This window comes from Trachemys scripta, chromosome 9 (genome assembly GCF_013100865.1).
Source record: "Trachemys scripta elegans isolate TJP31775 chromosome 9, CAS_Tse_1.0, whole genome shotgun sequence".
Lineage (NCBI taxonomy): Eukaryota > Metazoa > Chordata > Testudines > Emydidae > Trachemys > Trachemys scripta.
Window position 1 is genome coordinate 3,444,918 of NC_048306.1, and position 17,622 is coordinate 3,462,539.

Genomic DNA, 17,622 nt, shown 5'->3' on the forward strand with positions numbered 1-17,622 from the left:
GAATATAATGGAATATTCCCATTGGCTTCAAGGGCAAAGGGTTAGCCCTGAAGAAGGAAGGATGGCCTTGTGGTTAAGGCATTGGTCTTGCCTGAGGCTATTCCTCTCAGGGAGGGGACCCCTGTTATTAGGAAGAGACGGGTAACAGTAATGGGGGGATTTGAATATTAGAAATATAGCTAAATGGGCTAATGGTGACTGGGAGAACTGCTTGGCAAATTGCCTGCTGGGGCAAAGACTGTGGACCTCTCGAGACTACATGCAGTGCTGGGGAGGAACCCATGGTCGTGGTACATGTAGGTACCAGTGACATTGGGAAAGGCAGGAGAGAGGTCCTGGGAGGCCAAATTTAGACCGCTAGGTAAGAGATTAAAGTCCAGGACCTCCATGGGAGCATTCTCTGAAATGCTTCTAGTTCCACACTCAGGGCCAGTTTAGACAGGCAAAACTGCAGGGTCTCAATGCATGAATGAGACAATGGTGTTCAGAGGAGAGACTGAAGTATATTAGGAAGTAGGGAACCTTTTGGGAAAAGAGGAGCCTGTAGAGGAAGGATGAGCTCCACCTAAACCAAAACAGAACCAGATCGCTGGCATGAAAAATCAAAAGCTCCTAGAAGAGTTTTTAAACCAACAGCTGGGGGAAAGCCGACAGGTGCGGGAGAGCATACTGTTCTGACAGACACACACTTTAAGGTAGGATTTATTAACGGGGTACTCTATACTCTGAAGAGAGGAGAGGATAGAAGTTGATAAAGTACACATAGGAACTGAAGAGAAACAGCCAAATGAAAAAGAGTCCTATTCAATTACATCACATGGAGGCAGACAACTAAATGCTGAAAAATGTTATAAGTGCTTGTATACAAATGAAAGAAATCTAAACACTAAGATGGGTGAACTTGAATGCCTGATATTTAATGAGGATACTGGGGGAATGAGGATACTCAAGGAACATGATAATACCAGGGTACAAAATATATAGGAAGGACAGAACAGGTTGTGCTGGTGGGGAAGTGGCACTATCTGTGAAAGCAAGCATAGAGTCAAACATAATAAAAATCTTAAATCAAACAAACAGTCCCATAGAATCTCTATGGGTAGAAATTCCATGCTTGAATAATAAGAGAATAGCAATAGGAATATACTACCAACCACCTGACCAGGATGGTGACGGAGAATATTAAATGCTCATGGAGATTAAAGAAGCTACAAAAACAGAAAACCCAATAATAATGGGAGATTTCAACATGTCACTTCAGGATGGGATGCAGAAATAAAATGTCTAGACACCATTAATGACTGTTTCTTGGAGCAGCTAGTCCTGGAACCCACAACGGCAGAGGCAATTCTTGATTTAGTCCTAAGTGGCACACAGGGTCTGGCCCCGAAAGTGGATATAACTGAACCACTCAGAAATAGCAACCATGAGTAAATGTAACATTTTTGTAGGGAAGGAAACACCAAAGAAACCCACTGCAGTAACATTGTAACTCCAAAAAGGGAACTACACAAAAATAAGGAAGATTATTCCTTTTAATTTCCATTTAACTGTCACAAGAGTGAAATGCCTGAAAGCTGCATGGAAACTTTTTACAAATACCATAATAGAGGCCCAAACTAAATGTACCAAGTAACAATAAAAAAAAGTAGCCAGAGAACCAAAAAAAGTCACCATGGCTAAACAACAGAGTAAAAGAGGTGGTTAGTGACAAAAAGACATCCTTTAAAAATTGCAAGTCAAATCCTCATGAGGAAAATAGAAAAGAGCATAAACTCTGACAAGTCAAGTGTAAAAGCATAATTAGGAAGGCCAAGAAAAAATTGAAGAGCAGCTAGCAAAAGACACAAAAACTAACAGCAAAATTGTTCTTAAGTACATCAGAAGCAGGAAGTCTGACAAACAATCAGTGGGGCCACTGGATGATCGAGGTGCTAAAGGAGCACTCAAGGAACACAAGGCCATTGCAGAGAAGCTAAATGAATTCTTTGCATCAATCTTCACTGCAGAGGATGTGAGGAAGATTCCCACACCACAGCCATTATTTTTAGGTGACAAATCAGACAAATGGGCCTAGAGTGAGGTGTCAATAGAGGAGGCTTTGGAACAAATCGATAAATTCAACAGAAATAATGCACCAGAACCAGATGGTTTTCACCCAGGAGTTCTGAAGGAACTCAAATATGAAATTGCAGAATTAACAACTGTGGTATATAACTTATTGCTTAAATCAGCCTCTGTACCAGGTGACTGGCGGATAACTACTGTAATGCCAATTCTTAAAAAAAGGGCTCCAGAGGCGATCCTAGCAATTATAGGCTAGTAAGCCTAACTTCAGTACCAGGTAAACTGGTTGAAACTATAGTAAAGAACAGAATTGTCAGACACACAGATGAAAATGTTATGTTGAGGAAGGGTCAATATGTTTTCTGTAAAGGGAAATCATGCCTCACCAATCTGCTAGAATTCTTTGAGGGGATCAAGAAACCTGGACAAGCATGAACCAGTGAATGTAGTGTACTTGAAGTTTCAGAAAGTCTTTGACAAGGTCCCACACCAAAGGCTGTTAAGCAAAGTAAGAAGTCATGGGATAAATGGGAAGGTCCTTTCATGGACCAGTAACTGCTTGAAAAACAGGAAACAAAGGGTAGGAATAAATGTTCAGTTTTCACAATGGAGAGAGGTAAATAGCGGATTCCCTCAAGGATGGGTACTGGGACCAGTGCTGTTCTACATATTCATTAACGATCTGGAAAAAGACGTAAACATTAAAGTGACAAAGCCTGTAGATGATACAAAGTTATTCGAGATCATTAAGTCCAAAGCAGATCGTAAAGAGTTCCACATGAAAGTCCATGTTGATAAATGCAAACCATAATTCCAACTATACATACAAAATGATGGGGTCCAAATTAGCTGTTACCACTCAAGAGAGAGATCTTGAATCATTGTGGATAGTTCTCTGGAAACATCCACCCAATGTGCAGTGGCAGTCAAAAAAGCTAATAGAATGTTGGGAATCATTAGGAAAGGATAGAAAATAAGACCAAAAATATCAAAATGCCCTTATATAAATCCATGGGACGCCCACGCCTTGAATATTGCATGTAGTTCTGATCACCTCATCTCAAAAAAGATACATTAGAATTGGAAAAAGTACAGAGAAGGGCTAAAAAAATTATTAGAGGTATGGAACAGCTTCCATATGGGAGAGATTAAAAATAGTAGCATTATTCATTTTAGAAAAAAGATGACTAAGGAGAGATATGATAGAGAGGTCTATAAAATCATGAATGGTGTGAAGAAAGTAAGTGTTTACCTCTATACATAACACAAGAACCAGGTTTCACCCAATGAAATTAATAGGCAGCAGTTCAAAATTAACAGAAGGAAGTACTTCTGCATACAATGCACAGTCAACCTGTGGAACTCATTGCCCGGGGATGTTATGAAGGCTAAAAGTGTAAGTGGATTAAAAAAGAATTCGATACGTTTCTGGAGGATAGGTCCATCAGAGATGCAAACCCATGCTTCAGATATCCCTAAGCCTCTGACTGCCAGGAACTGGGACTGGACGACAGATGATGGATTATTTCATAATTGCCCTGTTCTGTTCATTCCCTCTGAAACCTCTGGCACCAGCAACTGTCAGAAGACAGGATACTGGGCTAGATGGACCAGTGGACTGGCCCAGTATGGCTGTTCTTCTGAATGAGTCTCAAGAGATCTGGATTCTGTCACTGACTCACTGCATGACCCAGGGCCAGTCACTTAGGAGGACATTTTCTCAGGTAATCAGTGATCTTGGGGAACCAATCTGAGACAAAATGGGAAACAAACATGGAGGCAGCTTAAATCACTGGACACTTTTGGAAATGTTAGCCCTAGTCTCTCATTGCCTTAGTTTCCCCATCCGTCGAATGGGGAGCATTATACTTCGTACCCACCTCACAGGGAGCCAGGAGGGTAAATCCATTAATGTATGCAAGGGGCTGAGAGACATAGGAAAGCCTAGAGATACATGGGAATGGTAACAAATACATGTTAATGCCCGATAGGGCAGCACCTGACTGCCTTGCCCCACACAGGAGGTACAGCAAGAATGATGCTGGCATGGTTACTATAGTAGTGCAGTTCAGACTAGCCAGGCACACAGAGAGGAAACTTAAAATCCTGTACCAAGACGGCATCATCCAGGACCTGCTAGCAGAGCTGCATGGCCTGACTATCCAGCCTTCCATGCAGCGTCTGTACATTAGCAAAGGGTGGGCTGACAGGTTTCAGTATGCAAGGGAGTGCACGTCGGATGTTCTACCCCGAGGCAAAAACGAGAAGGGAGTCGGGGAAATAACGTGCGTCTGTACTGATGGGCCTGCACACAGGAGTAGATTCAAAGCAATTACAGTCAGATTTGAATTACACACCGCAGTGTTCCTGGCAGGGCTACAGCAACCCCACAAGCAGTGGGTGCGGGGGTTGCACAACACCAGGCTCCAGGTCCTGGAGTCATCGCAGAGGGGAGGAACCCGTTCTCAGGCCGAAGAGAGCACAGCTTTGATGCAAGGAGCACCCAGCACTCCTCCTTTCATTAATCTCATTGTCCTTTACGAGACACATCCCCCCCCTCGGAAACCTCCATGGGCATCTGCCTCCCAGAAATCTGGTGCCAGCCTGCTTTGATTAGTGTAAAGTGTTGACACCAGAAATGCTGAATCATCAAACAGAGGTTATAAACTAGGTTATTTATACCTACAGAAATGAATCCCACATCATGCAGGCGCTGGAACAAGGGACGGGGCGTTAGGAGTCTTGGGTTTCAGTCCTGTCCCGGACACTGCGTGTGACCTCAGGCAAACTACCACCCCTCTGTGCCTTAATTTACCTGGTTGTTAAGCAGGATTCAATAACAGGGACTCCAATCCCATGTTCTTTGCACACCCAAAGCTCCCTTTGAAGTCGGTGAGGTACAGGAGAGGTCTCACAATCCTGCCCTGGCACTGAGCCGCACACACAGGAGTTCGCTGCTGCCCTGCATCTTGTCTCCTCAGTTACACTTGTGCAAAATAGGACTGGCAGTGGTTTCCCAAATTTTCCTAGATTCACAGCATTTAAAGCCAGAAGGGATCATCTACTCCGAGCTCCCATACATCACAGGCCATTACATTTCACCCAGCTACTCCCCTGCTTTGAGCCCAATGACTTGTGTTTCACTGAAGTCTGAAAATGTTAAATTGGGAACATTTCTAGGCCAGAGTCACATTATACCCCCTGGCACTGGTGTGAATGGAACCAGCTCACGATTACAGGCCTCCCTCTGAGCCTGGCTTGTGCAGGAGATGAGTCTGTTACAGCCCCTATCTCAAGCTGCAGATGGTCATGTATTCAGCACGGGAGGGCCCCAGCGTGGATCTGCCAAGCAAGTGCTGTCACCTACACGACTAAAATAGTCGCAGGGAAATGATGAATCGGGCCCAAAGTCGGCGCTACTCAAAATTGTGTCCAATCTCCTCTGACCTTCTCCAGAACCAGACTGTGCTGATCCGTGAGCTCTCACCTGCAGCCCCAAAAGTACATGGGGTCCACAAAACCACCCAGCCAAGGAGAAACCAAATGGAACCAATTCTGCCCGCTCCTGCCGCTCCCTTCAGGGTCACTGGCTGGGTGCCCACCTTATGGGGGCACTAACCCACAACCACTGTCTAGGGCTAGGGGCGTTGGGAGACTGAACGTAATTAATGTTTGTGAAGCCCTCTGTGAACTGCAGATAAAAAGAGCTTCACCACACCAAACGATGATTATCCTCCCGCTACAGCCCATTATTTTCCTGGCCTCCCTCATTTTGACTCACGCCACGTCCTATACTTGGACCTTGGCAGGCTGACAGGGAGGCAGCTTTCCATGGCTAGTTTTATAGCTGCTTCACATCTGCAGGTTGCTGAATTCTTCCACAGTGTAGGAGCCGTTCTCAGCGTCACTTGCAGCAGATTTGCAGCATCAATTTATTAGGAGACACAGAGTGAGAGTTATGCAGATCAGCTCGTTTTAGCAAGTCATTGATTTGCCTTGTATTATTAGCGAAAAGCCACCAAGGGCCAGGTCCTCGGCTGGGGTAAAGGGGCACACGAAAACCCTGCAGTAGCACTGCACAGCAGAAGGGACACTGGTGCCTCAAAGGTGGGAGGGTGGTATTTACCAGCTTCAAACAAGCAGCTGCATATCAGGGATTGGGCAGATGCCACAAAATCTCTGGCTACATATATACAGTGTCCTAAACCCACCTGTGCAGGGGATGCAGGCAGATTGACTCCTCTCTTTGCCTGGGCTCTGGACTTGCAGCGCCAGAGGTTTCACCACCGCTCTGTGGTCTGGCCCTGGTTGAGGGTTTCGGTGGTGACTTTAATTTCCCTCTCCCAAACCTTTATGGCCAGACGGGAACCAGTAGATAATCTAGTCTGACCTCCTGCATATCACAGGCCACTAATTCTACTCAGCCACCCTCACAATCAGAATTAGACCAAAGAATTGCTACCCCGAGGAGGCAAAACTGTTGTGTATCGCAGGCAGAGAACTGGCAGGACCCGATGTTTTTCCTTGGTTAACTACCCCCACTGTTAAAAATTTAGGCCATATTTCCAGTTTGAATGCATCTCTCCAGGTGGCCTACAACCCCCATCAAGCATTGGGGTCTCTCTTCACATGGCAGCCAAACACACTGTGTCTCTCTTCTCAGAGGCTGGCCTGTTGGCTTGATCCCAACAAATCCTTTCACCAGAACATAAGAACGGCCAGACTGGGTCCCACCAGTGGTCCATCTATCCCGGTATCCTGTTTTCTGACAAATGACTGTGCGTTGTGTGCAGAAGTACTTCCTTATGTTAGTTTTGAACCTGCTGCCTGTTAATTTAATTGGGTGATCTCCCACTGGTTCTTGTGTTATGTGAAGGGGTAAATAACACTTCCCTATTCACTGTTTCCACACCATTTATGATTTTTTTTTAGATCTCTGTCATATCCCCCCTTAGTCATCTCTTCTTTAAGCTAAACAGTCCAACTATTTTAAATATCTCCTCATATGGAAACTGTCCCACATGCCTAATAATTTTTGTAGCCCTTCAGTGTACTTTTTCTGATTCTAAGATATCTTTTTAGAGATTGGCCAACAAGAAGTGTATGCAGTATTCAAGGTCTTGGCTTACCGTGAATTTATATAGTGTGTTATGATATTTACTGTCTTATTTTCTATCCCTTTCCTAATGATTCCTCACATTCTGTTGACTGATGCTGCACACTGAGCAGTTGTTTCCAGGGAACTATCCATAATAACATGAAGATCTCTTTCCTGAATGGTAACAGGTAACTTGCACCCCATCATTTTATATCTCTAGTTGGGAATATGTTTACCAATACTCACTACTTTGCATTTATCAACACTGAATTTCATTTGCTATTTTGTTGCCCAGTCACCCAGTTTTTTGGGATCCTTTTTAAACTCTTCGCAGTCAGCTTTGGACTCAATGATCTTGAGTAATTTTGTATCATCTGCAAACTTTGCCACTTCACTGTTTACCCCTTTTTCCAGATCATTTATGAATACGTTGAACAGCACTGGTCCCAGTACAGATCATTGGGGGACCTCACTATTTACCTCTCTTAACTTTGAAAACTCACCATTTATTCCTACCCTTTGTTTCCTATTTTTTAACCAGTTACTGATCCACAAGAGAACCTTCCCTCTTACCCCATGACTGACCACTTGGCTTAAGAGCCTTTGATGACTGATCTTGTCAAAGGCTTTCTGAAAGTCCAAGAACACTATATTCACTGGTTCATTCTTGTCCAGGTTTTTTGACCCCCTCAAAGAATTCTAATAGATTGGTGAGGCATGATTTCCCTTGACAAAAGCTGTGTTGACTCTTCTTCAGCATATCATCTGCATCTATGTATCTCATAATTCTGTTATTTACTCTAGTTTCAACCAATTTGCCTGGTGCTGAAGTTAGGCTTACCAGCATGTAGCTGCCAGGATCCCCCAGGAGCTTTTTAAAAAATCAGCATTAGACCAGTGAACTGGTGCAGAGGCTGATTTAAGTGACAGGTTACATACAACAGTTAATAGTTCTGCAATTTCATATTTGAGTTCCTTTAGAACTCTTGCGTGGCTATCAGCTGGTCTTGGTACCTTATTATTGTTTAATTTATCCATTTGTTCCAAAGCCTCCTCTATTGACACCTCAGTCTGGGACTGTTCTCAAATTGGTCCCCTGAAAAGAACAGCTCAGGTGTGGGAATCTCCCTCACATCCTGTGCAGTGAAGACCATTGCAAAGAATTCATTTAGCTTCTTTGCAACAGCTTTGCCTCCTCATTTTTGTGCACTTCCCCTTTCTGAAGTGAAATGCTAATGTGGTGGGTTTCTTTGGTGTTTCCTTCCCTACAAAAATGTTAAATTTACTCATGGTTGCTATTTCTGAGTGGTTCAGTTATATCCACTGTTGGGGCCAGACCCTGTGTGCCACTTAGGACTAAATCAAGAATTGCCTCTCCTCTTGTAGATTCCAGGACTAGCTGCTCCATGGACCGGTCATTAATGGTGCCCAGAAATTTTATCTCTGCATCCTGTCCTGAGGTGACATGTTGAAATCCCCCATTATTATTGGATTTTCTGGTTTTGTAGCCTCTCTAATCTCCCTGAGCATTTCACAGTCTCTGTCACCATCCTGGTCAGGTGGTCAGGACTTGGTAGTGTATTCCTACTGCTATACTCTTCTTATTGAAGCATAGGATTTCTATTCAGAGAGATTCTATAGGACTGTTTGATTGATTTAAGATTTTTATCATGTTTGACTCTATTCTTGCTTCCACATATAGTGCCACTTCCCCACCAGCATGACCTACTCTGTCATTCCTGTATATTTTGTACCCTGGTATTACTGTGTCCCTTTGATTATCATCATTCCCCCAAGTTTCCGTGATGCCTATTCTATCAGTATCCTCATTTAATATCAGGCATTCCAGTTCACCCCTCTTAGGATTTGGATTTTTTTCATTTGTATACAAGCACTTATAACATTTTTCAGTGTTTAGTTGTCTGCCTCCATGTGATGTAGTTGAACAGGACTCTTTTTCATTTGGCTGTTTCTCTTCAGTTCCTACCCGTTCTTGACAAACATCTATCGTCTCCTCTTTACTAGGCTATGGAGTATCCCCTTTAATGAATCCTCCATGAAAGGATGTCTCTGTTGGAACCATGTGCTCTCCTGCGCCTGTCGGCTTTCCCCAGCTGGTGGTTTAAAATCTCCTCTATGACCTTTTGATGTTTACGTGCCAGCGGTTTGTTTCTGCTTTGGTTTAGGTGGAGCTCCTCCTAACTCTGACTCCTCCTTTCGCCCAAGTTTCCCCAGTTCCTAATAAACTTAAATCCCTCTTCTGAACACCATTGTCTCATCCACGCATTGAGACCCTGCAGTTCTGCCTGTCTAACTGGCCCCATATATGGAACTGGAAGCATTTCAGAGTCTGCTAACATGGAGGTCCTGGACTTTAATCTCTTACCTAGCAGCCTAAATTTGGCCCCCAGGACTTCTCTCCTGCCTTTCCCTGTGTCACTGGTGCCTACATGTACCACAGCCTCCCCAGCACTGCACACAAGTCTGTCTAGATCTCTCGAGAGATCTGCAACCTTTGCACCTGGCAGGCAAGTCACCATGCCATTCTCCCAGTCATCACAAACCCAGCTCTCTGTATTTCTAGTAATTGAATCCCTCATTGCTATTACCTGGCTCTTCCCAATAACGGGGGTCCCCTCCCCCAGAGAGGTATTCTTAGTGTAAGAGGATACCATGGCATCATCTGGAAGGAGGGTTCCAATTTTGGGATTGTTTCCCTCCACTCCAGCTGGATGTTTTCCTTCCCCGAGACTTTCATCCTCCAACAGCACAGAGGCTGTCAAACCGGGGGTGGGACCCTCTACTGGTGTCCCGGAAAGTCTCATCTATGTACCTCTGTGTCTCCCTCAGCACCTGGTGTCAAGAGCCGTATTCGGTCTCTGAGGGCCAGGAGTTGCTTGCACTGAATGCACACATACGCCACCTGCCCACACGGCAGGGAATTGTACATGTTGCATTCAGTGCAATAAACTGGACAGCCACCACTCTGCTGTGGGACTTCTGCCCAGAGGTGCTGGAACCAGGGGGGCTAGAGGGGCAGCCGCACTCCCTGGCTTGAAGTGGTTTCCATCATATCCAGAGTTTATAGATTCGTTTAATGGCTCTCGGCACCCCCGCTATACAAATTGCTCCAGCACCCTGTGCTCTGCCTGCATTTGGTTTTATTCTGGCGTGGGCAGGGGAGGGGTGTGTGTGTTGGGGGAGGGGGGCAGTTTTTGGCTAAATTTAGAAGATGTTTGTTAGGTGTCCCCGGCTCTCCCGCTCCTGCTCTAGACTGTCTCACAAAACTCCCCTGGTTGCGGCTCCTGTTCGCTAGCTCCTCTGGTCACTTAGGCTTGGGGTTTTTAACCCCCTGTTCTCCCTGAGCAGCCCTGCCCTTGTCAAGGGATCCTAAAGGGACCAGAGATCAAAGGTTGGCAGGCCAGAGCCTCGTTAGGAAGCTCTCCGCCACACCTAGCCGGCCACTAGGCTCGGCACACAGCCCCCAAACACACCACTTTAGGAAGTTCAATCCAGCAGGCACACGGCAAGCAAACAAGCGCACAACAAGCAACAGACAACAAACTCACCCCAAGGCTCCCGTAGTCGCATTCAAGCCTATCCCCCTCAACCTGGGGCAATGAATCCCCAAATAGTGGAAAGCAGGCAATGGTCACCAACTGTACCTCCCCCGTGGAGCATCAAGACTAGCACTCACAAAAGCTGGGTCCAAAAACACAGGCCTCTTCCTCTCGCCCTGCCTCTGTTGGCTGTGTCTTCTGTAAGACAACTGGTCGGGCTGTAATGGTAACATGCAATATGGTATGATGTAATACATGTTATTACATAATAAACCTACATGCTGCCTCTGTACAGATCTGATAACCCTCCCACCAGGGGCAGTACGGACAGAACCCAAGCTGTACAGCTCAAAAATCATAGGCCTCTACCAGTTGAGCTGACAGCAGCAGTAAGGCTTTTATCCTCTCTGTGGGCAGCTACATCTTCACACACAGGTGAGCCAGAGCCACTGGCTCCTCCGCTGGGTACTGCTAATAGTCACTTTACGAGGTGGCGTGTACGCTGGGGGCATCAGGAACATACATACGTTCCCCTCGCCCACCAAACCACTCCTTTGGTAGTACCTATTACACTCAGGTGCTCAGGGACTTAGGTGCTAACGCCTATTCTTGCTATTAAAGGTTGTGTGGTTAATTCCTCATGGACAAACACTATGCTATAAACGAAAATGCAGTGATGAGGGCTGCTTGCAGTATTGTCCAGACCAAATGGAGTGCAAGGCCAGGGCTGAGAGTTTAGTTTTTAAACGAAACATATTTTTTTGAGGGTAACCTCAGTTCCTCCCCCACTTCCCACCCTGCCAGCAACTTCCTAGGTTCGATCCAGTCCCATCCTCCTGTAATCATCTAGCCAGCCCACTGCTGGAGCTGCCTAGTAGGGAGTTGACTACAATGACCATCAGCCACTAGGCAAGTCCACATCGAAAGCTCTTAAGAGAACCCTCCAAAAGCTCCACCTTGAAGCTCTATTCCAAACACTACCCAGCATATCTCTCCCCCCGCCCCCGCCCCTTCTCATACATAAAATGTTCCTCTGTTCCATTCTGATCAGCCATCTCTCGTCTGGATTATTTTCTTCAGAACTGTTTTAGCTGCACTTCTCTGGCCTAAACCTCAGGCAAGTGGTAAGGCCTGGCTCCTAGTTTCTATCCACACTGTCAGCAGTCGTCTTCAAATACAAGAAACCCAACAATAACCGTGACAGGGTCTTTCTGGCATTTGCATTATTGACCAGAAATACTGCAAGTAATTCAGTGGAGTCACACCCTGCAGCGTGGTAAATGGTGCTTTTTTAGTGGGTACCACTGGATATTAATGTTCAATATTGTAGCCAAAGATATAAGCACTAGCTTCTGTGCACAGCTTTAATCCATAAAAATAATTTAAACAATAACATATTAAAATAAATTATTTACCAATGAGGATAATTTTCACAACTTCCATCGAACAAGAACTTAGTGGAAAAAATCATCCATTTTTGGCAGATGAATGTCAGCAAACATCACATGTTAATAGTTACAAGTTACACTGCACCCCAAAATTCACTCACTGCATGTTCCTTTGGGAAGCTCTGGAACTGGTTTCTCAGCTTGCTTAGTCTGTCAAACAATGGCCGCAGCGCAGCGTTACTAAAAAGGGGGGAAAGACACAATACTGTGTCTTGGTGACATTGACAGCTCTGATGGTGTGGGCTGCACAATGACATGGTGATTTTTTATTAATATCTCTGCAGTGCAGAGATCAGCCAAAAAAAAAAAAAAAAAAAGAAAGGCAGGAATATCTGAAGGTGGCATAAATCCGGTCTATGGATCTACAAAAGAATGCAACATTTAGAGTAAAAATACTGTAGGGAAACAAAACCTCAACAATGCCCCATGTATGCCAAGAAAACCTAGAGAATGGATGAGCTCTCCAGATGTTGGCTTCATGTTGTAGGTGCAGTTATGTGGAAGCAGAGTGAGACATCTGAACACCTGCACCTGGAAATCAGATACCTAGACTTTCAATGGGGGAGGGCTAGCTCAGTGGTTTGAGCATTGGCCTGCTAAACCCAGGGTTGTGATTTCAATCCTTGAGGGGGCCAATTAGGGATCTAGGGCAAAATCAGTACTTGGTCCCGCTAGTGAAGGCAGGGGGCTGGATTCAATGCCATTCAAGGTCCCTTCCAGATCTAGGAGATAAAACAGCTCCATTAATTTGTTTAAGGGACCTAAAGTGCGCCAGGGAATAACTGAGGGTGGAAAAATGTGTCCTCAGTGGTTTGCACCTGCAGTTTGTGGGTGCACAAAGGGAGCCCACCTAGTGAACATTTCCTTAGCACCGGTTAAGACTAGAAGCCCCGTGCACTGATGTCCACAAAGCAGCTTCAGGCTGGGCAGTGGCCGATCTGGTTTCCCACAATGCCCTGCCAGTGGGTGAAGTCTGACCTAGAGAGACCAGCCCTATGGCTCAGGGGGCAGCTTGGACTCCACGGCCCACTCAGCATTTAGCTTTTCTGCTGAAACTAGCTCCAAGGTTGCTGGTGAGTCGCCCCTGGGGCAATGGTTCCAGTAACACCAACACCTCTCTGCTGTCCTTGGGACGCAGGCCAACAAACTTCCTCCCCACAGCGCTCAGTAAACTGGACTCTGCCACCCTAACCCCATTCTCCGCGACCCCCGAGGTCTCCTTTCCCCTTAATTCCAGTGTTCCCAGGGCTGCCCCAGCTCACCCGAAAAGCCCCACTGATCCCACGACTGCCACTCATGCCCCTCACGTGCCCTGCTCCTTATCTTTGGGCATCTTTTCAGGCTGGCCAGCTGGTCCACACCCTTCTTCATGTTGCAGCCAAAGGGAGAGCAACTGCCGCCGTGTCCCCCAAGGAGATGGGCACTCCAGGCGATGGGCAATGGCCTTCCCCACATCCTGCAGGGGTGGAGTCAGTCCAGCAGATGCAAACTGGTAGCATCCAGCCAGGCCAGGCCTGGCCCAGGAGATGCTGTTTTCCCATGTTGGGGAGGATGAATTTCTGGAGGGGGAGCCCTGTCAGGCCCAAGAGAGGGGCAGAGATATCAGATCTCTGCTGAGAGATGGGGTGCCTCCTGCCTCACCTTCTGCCCCTTTTTGGGGAGGGTTGGGAGGGAATCGTGTCCTGTGACACTCTCCCTGCAGCCAGCAGCCCCACACACGTCCCCACAGCCCCTGGCTGTCATAGGCCCAGCTGGCCTGCATGTGCAGCTCATGGGCCACCAGAAGCTGCAGTGGCAATAACCGAAGCAGTCGCCGAGTGGCCACTGGCTGTTCCCCCACCGGACCTGAGGGGAAGGGGCAGCTGTGAACAGGAGGGCTCAGTACTGGCCTTGGGAAGCATACCCCTCAGTCGCCATCACACACACTTCCATCTCCCCAGGCTCCAGCTTCCATACAGCTGCGCCACACTCCTCCCTCCCATTCAGACACCCTCAGAAATCCAGCTGCCCCAGCTCCTGCCCCACCGCCAGCCAGTCCCCACCCAGCACCCATCCGCCACCAAGCCCTGTGCGGCGCCATGTCCTTCCCCACCCCCGCCTGAAGTTTCTGGCCGTACACAAATTACTCATTGAGCCAGGCTGGATATTTGCAAGGAATTTGCATAAAATGTCACAAGGAGCTGTACAAAACTTTGCAGCCACAGGAAACGGAGTAGAGTGTGTGGGGGAATCAGCTCTCCCTGTCGTCTGGGGGAGAGGAATTAGAAGCACCAGTGTGGACAGGGCAGAGGCCTTGTCTACAGAGACGTGAAAAAGCCTGGGTGCTACTATCCCTGGGTACCACACAACACGCTACGTCCGGGCGCCGAGTCAGGTTTGAGCCCAAGCCCCTCTTCCATCCACACCTACGTCAGTCTGACTCAGGTCAGCAGGCCCGAGGAACCTGCGAGGGGGGTGGATCTGCGGACGAGCCCCACTGTGATGGTGATCCAAGCCCTGTCATTTCGCGGTGTGGCCGCAGCTCAAGGTGCAGATCCAAAGGGCTGCATAGCGGAGCCTGGACACGAGACCTGGATCCAGCTGTTGTAAACCCAAGTTTACAGTGTGGAGGGTCAAGCCCGGGCTTGGAAACACTGAATCCACAAGGCCGGGTCCCACAGCCCCAGGATTAGTGTGCAGTGTAGACCTGATACAGGTCTGGTCGGCTTTCGTACAACGACAGCTTTCCCCGGAAATGCAGCAGCTGTAAAGAACGAGATCATTCCCAGCTCCTGCCGAGCCCAACCAGCATCAGCTCATCACCCGGGTGCGGTGGATCAAAGTTCCAGCTTCACGTGGATGGAAACCCGTGTTGGACAGACATGGTCAGGGACAGCCGTTCTCTTCGCAGTGCCAGGCATCAGCCCTTTGTTTCTTATTAAAGAGATTTGAGGGGGGCGGTTATTGTTTGTTGTAGTTTTTTTGCTTTAATATTTTTAACTAATTGATCAGCCATCGAATCTCACCACACCTCCAGTTTTTTACAGTTTATCCCAGGTATCTGCAGAACAAATGCTCGCACCCCAGTGTAGGGTAGTGGCTGGAAGTTCTCTGGATATTATGGAGTGTATTAACATGTCTAAAGAACCCCACCCAAGACAAGCAAGTACCAGCAAAGTAAGATGACTCATTAGATCCATGTGCTAGCCTTTCAGAGTCAGAAGCCAGAGTTCAGATCTGATTTGAGCCATAAATGAGAGGATGGTGGTGATCAGACTGAGGTCCCCTGTGGACATTTGTCATCTGAAAAGCATGGCATAGAATTGCTAACTCAGCTCAGGGGAGGCTCTGAGGGGGATACGAGGTGTGTGGCAAGGCTGGATTGAGGTGCAATCACCAGAGCTATGTAGTGAATGAACCAGCATGTTCACACAGCGTCTGCCTCCAGCTAGCGCTAATAACCTGCCTTGAATTCACAAGCATTACAGCCACGGGAACTCAGAAGAGACAGCAGAATCTTGGCACCTGGCCTACCACGTGAGCCGTAATGGAAGCCCTCGTGCTTTGCTACCCGATATAGCCCTCTGGAAGAGCACGTATGAGAAACACAAGCGGATTGGAGGAGCCTCTGAAACAATCCACTATTTACAACAAAAACGCCTGTGAAAGGAGTAATCAGACTCTGCGCATTTTACTCAGGCAAGTAGGTCAAGTTAGAACGCTCAGGTCAGCCACGCGCACTGTGGTACCAAAGGGTCGCACATGAAGAGTTCCCAGCTGGATCTTCTTCTAGGGCTCAGAACCCCGCGGGCGGACTGGGGATGTGGGGAGAAGGGCCATGCAAGTCTCTCTTCAGAGCAGAGCACTGTGTTACAGCTCTGTGTTCAAATGGAGCCTGCTCACTCAGCCCATCTGTGCCAGGTGTGTAGTCAGAGTCACTTCTGAGGCCTTGACTGAAAACAGACGGTCTTTACGGCTTTAGTTCTGTCAGCCCTGCAGAGCCAACACAGCTAGGAGAGAGCAGGCTGGATTCTTTTACCGCTTGTGCATCAACAGAATTGCTAAATACATTGCAAAGGCCAGGCTACCTCTGCAAGCCCACTGTCTGCAAATTACATCCCTTTATTTGTGTGCCATCCCCATGGGAGACACTCTCTCTCTCTGTCTCTCACACACACACACACACACGCACGCGCACACACACACACACGCACGCGCACACACACGCACGCGCACACACACACACGCACGCGCACACCTCTTTCCAACAGATTTATTGGCCCTGCAGGGCTAACTGGGGTAAAAAACAGTAAAGCTATGTTTGTCCCTAAAGGCAGCAGAGGGCACTGAACTCACGTTGGGAAGCAGGTCTGCTGAGTCGCATGGAGCTGGTTTTAACCTGGACACAATTCAGAGCAGACTCTCACTTCAAGGCCACGGTTTCTGAAGACCATGCACCATTTAGTTTGTGATCAATCCTGTGTGGCATTTACATGCAAGAAGAGACGCTGGCTCCCTAAAATTCAGACCTTCCTAGTACAGAACTGGCCGGGTTTGTCTTTTCCTGCTTTTTCCAAAAGCTACACATCTCTTCTGTAATAAAAGAAGGCAAAGCAGAAAACAATGCAGTCTGTTTGTGTATTATACACTGGGAGAACAGCTGCTCCTCCTAAGCTAAAGAGGAAACGTTGGTACGAGAGCCATAAAACCAGTTACTACTTTCAGTCATTCCATCTTACCACCTCGCTGCCAATTCTATAGCTCAGGGGTAGGCAACCTATGGCACGCGAGCTGATTTTCAGTGGCACTCACACTGCCCGGGTCCTGGCCACCAGTCCAGGGGGCTCTGCATTTTAATTTAATTTTAAATGAAGTTTCTTAAACATTTTAAAAACCTTATTTACTTTACATACAACAATAGTTTAGTTCTATATTATAGACTTATAGAAAGAGACCTACTAAAAAGGTTAAAATGTATGACTGGCACGCGAAACCTTAAATGAGAGTGAATAAATGAAGACTCGACACACCACTTCTGAAAAGTTGCCAACCCCTGCTATAACTCAACTCCAGGGAGTGGCAATAATGCGTAAGGTACCACTGCAGTTTTCAGCACTCCGAATGCCTGTTTGGCTGAGCAAGCCAGCAGCATTTTTGGAACAGTTTGGAATGTATACAAAGAGGAGAAACGCACTTCCCAATGCTCCATAGCATCAAGAGAAAAATGTGTGGGTCATCAGCAGGTTTTGAACCCAGGCCCTAAAGAACTTAAAGCATGAACGTGTACTGCCTAAACTAAAGGAGTAACCCCTTTGCTTGCCCGGCTCCGTCGTTGAGTAATGGGGGTAACCGAGGGAGATACATCAGGTTGCAGCAGCACTGTTGCTACAGAGATCATTCTCTTTATCTCCAGCCTTATCCGTTCTGTGAGGTGTGTGGTGTGCTCCAAAGGTCGCTGTCTGCAGGATCA